This window comes from Mastomys coucha, chromosome X, assembly GCF_008632895.1.
Source record: "Mastomys coucha isolate ucsf_1 chromosome X, UCSF_Mcou_1, whole genome shotgun sequence".
Taxonomy (NCBI): domain Eukaryota; kingdom Metazoa; phylum Chordata; class Mammalia; order Rodentia; family Muridae; genus Mastomys; species Mastomys coucha.
In genome coordinates, this window is record NC_045030.1 from 144,940,282 (window position 1) to 144,943,190 (window position 2,909).

Sequence of the window (2,909 nt, forward strand, 5' to 3'; positions counted from 1 at the left end):
AATACTTAGATCGTTATAAATGTTGTGTTGAAAAGGTGTTAGGTTGGTACGTTAGATTGACTTTGGTAGTAAGTCAGTCTACTTTTTCATACTTAAACCTACTATTTCATATCTTAGTTTTGCCGTATAGCTCGTGAATTCCTCTCACCAATCTCTAGAAATGTTCATTATGAATCTTTGTTCTATTCCTCCACTTCAGAGATGATATTCTAGTTTACTCATTTTCTAGCCTGCTAGGCCACCCTTGCCTTGAAGTAGCTCATAGCGAATACCTTCACTGGACTCTTGCTTGCGTTTTGTTCTCTGTCTAGAGCATTTTTCCTAACACTGGCACATCAGCCACACACTTCCTCTGTGGGGTTGGTCCTGTGCATTGTAGAATGTTTAGCTGTATTCCTGGCATCTACCCACTAAATGACAGCACCTTCGCTCCCCAGAAATGCCCTTCGAAAATGTGTTCAGACCGTGTTAGAGTCCTGGAATGCTGGTGGGGCTGGTAATGACAGGTTACTTCCCCAACTATGGTTTAAGAACCACTGGCCTAGAGGGTTGGTTGATGCTTTGATTTCCACTAAATATCTTAGGATTTTGTTGTGACTCTTGTAGAAAACGCCTGGTTGTACCAGTTGTTGAAATCCAGTCTCTCAGTGTTGTTAGAATTAAATCCAGCTGTTTGGAACAGGCCCTTGGCCTGGGTTCTTACCTCTCTATTCTTTTTTTTTCCCCCAAGACCGGGCTTCTCTTTGTACTCTTGACTGTCCTGGTATTTCCTCTGTAGACCAAGGTGGCCTCTATCCCACAAGAGATCCTCCTGCCTCTGCCTCCCTAGTGCTGGGATTAAAGGTGTGTGCCACCACTGTCCCTCCTTTTGTTTGTTTGTTTGTTTTTGGAGACAATTTCTTATGGCCTCAAACTGTTAAATCCTCTTGCCCCTACTTCCCAAGTGCTAGATTTACAGCTATGTTCTACCACACCCGCTTTCTGCCTCTGCATACCCTTCAAAGCTTGGTGCTATGAAACATTTCTTGATCTCTGATTCTCACTTTGTAAATTTATTTTCAGTCACACATTTATGGTACATTTTTTTCATCTTCATCACTAGTGCATGAGTATTCTCAAGATGCCATTCCTTGAGATGTTTTATTCATATATAATTCGCACTTCACAATTTTGCATTAGAAGAATGTTTCCAACATTGAATGACTATAGTAAAAGAGGCTTGTAGTTGTGAGGTGTGATCCTTGAAAATCAAGGGAGAAGCTTAAAGGTTGGAAATTGGTGCTTACAAGACTAAATTGCAATTTATGTGATTTACTAGTTCTGTTGTAACTGGAGGGACAGTTGACTCCAGATTGAATAATGATAGATGTGCCATTTATTGAGCACCAAGTAGATCTTGGTTTTTGTTGTTCATTTGTTTGTTTTTAAGATAGGATCTCTTATCTCTCCCAGACTGGTTTCAAACTCTAGTTCAAGGATGACCTTCTGATCTTCCTGCCTCTATCTTCAGAGTGCTGGATTTTCCACACCTGGTTTACTTGAGAGTCTGGGTTTGAGCTGAAGGCCTTGTGCATGCCTGGCAAGCACATTCTCAAGTCCCCATAAGGTTTATTTTTTCTTAATTTTTTTTAAAGATTTATTTTATTTATTTTATGTGTATGAGTACACTGTAGCTGTACAGATGGCCGTGAGCCATCATGTGTGTGGCTGCTGGGAATTGAACCTCTGCTGACCCGCTCCCTCTGGCCCTACTCGCTCTGGCATAATTCACTTAGCTGTCTTTAGACGCACCAGAAGAGGTTACGGTGGTTGTGAACCACCATGTGGTTGCTGGGATCTGAACTCAGGACTTTCAAAAGAGCAGTCAGTGCTCTTACCCATTGAGCAATCTCACCAGCCCCAAGGTTTATTTTTTAAAGTTTTTAACGAGTAGCAGAATGAAGGACAGTGGGCTTGAAGCCTGATGATACACAGAGACTGTTTTGTCATCCTGTCAGTTGAAGTAAAGGACTCACTGACAATTTTAACTTAAGGAATGACTAGGTTTCTTCCTCTTTAAAGCATAGGAAATACCTATTTCCTAAGACTTTTGGATAAGCTAAATTGGGTAATTAATGTGAACCTGACTCACAAACTTGCATGAATCATGTGAGGCAGCATTCTTAAGAAGGTAGCTGATTATGCATTGATATTTTAGCAAGTATTAAAGAGCCCAGGGTGCTGTCAGACAAAAAAAGAAGGCTAAGGATATGGCTTTGTCTGTAAGGTAGTTGTCACATGAGCATGAAGACCTGAGTTCGGATTCTCGAACTCACTTAAAAAGTTGGGTGTGGTGGTATATACCCATAACCCAGAACTGGGGAGGTAGAAACAGGAGGATGCCTGGGGCTTGCTGATTAGTCAATATAGCCCAGTTGGTGAGCTTCCAGGCCAACAGATCCTGTCTCAAAAAAGAAGGTGGGCAGTTATCAAAAAAGATACTTAGCATCAACCTCTGGCCTGCACATACACACACATTTGATATTTGAAAGAAGCTGCATATGTTACAAATAGTATACCAGTGGTATAATCTTGATAACAAATTTTAAAAGTTTGAGAACTTGGTACTTGCTAGTTGTAATGGCATATATCTATAATCTCAGTGCTTGTGTGGCCGATGGAAGAAGATTGCTACAAGTTCCAGGCCAACCTGGACAGCATAATGAGGATCAGGGCTGCATAGCAGAACACTGTGTCAAAAAATCAAAAACTTAGTACTGGCATTGTTACTCAAGTTTGTTTTCTTGGTAAATTTCTTTTCCTCCTTGTTTGATCAAGAGACTGGATCAAGTGACTTCAAAAAGTACAAAAAAGTTTTCCAAGTATGTGACTCAGGAGTATACCAAGTTTGTACTTTTTAATTATTTTAA

General features: G+C 40.5%; 2 protein-coding genes across 2 annotated transcripts in view; one reads left to right on the forward strand and one right to left on the reverse strand.

Annotated features, from left to right (window-relative positions):
- The window catches only part of Ribc1 (RIB43A domain with coiled-coils 1), a 14,043-nt gene extending 13,251 nt beyond the window's left edge, over window positions 1–792 (reverse strand). The window contains exon 1 of the mRNA XM_031369431.1: window positions 704–792. The gene's annotated coding sequence lies outside the window, so the exon portion shown is untranslated. The remainder of the gene's footprint in view (window positions 1–703) is intronic.
- The window catches only part of Smc1a (structural maintenance of chromosomes 1A), a 46,667-nt gene that overhangs the window by 1,259 nt on the left and 42,499 nt on the right, over window positions 1–2,909 (forward strand). The gene's annotated exons all lie outside the window — the stretch shown is intronic.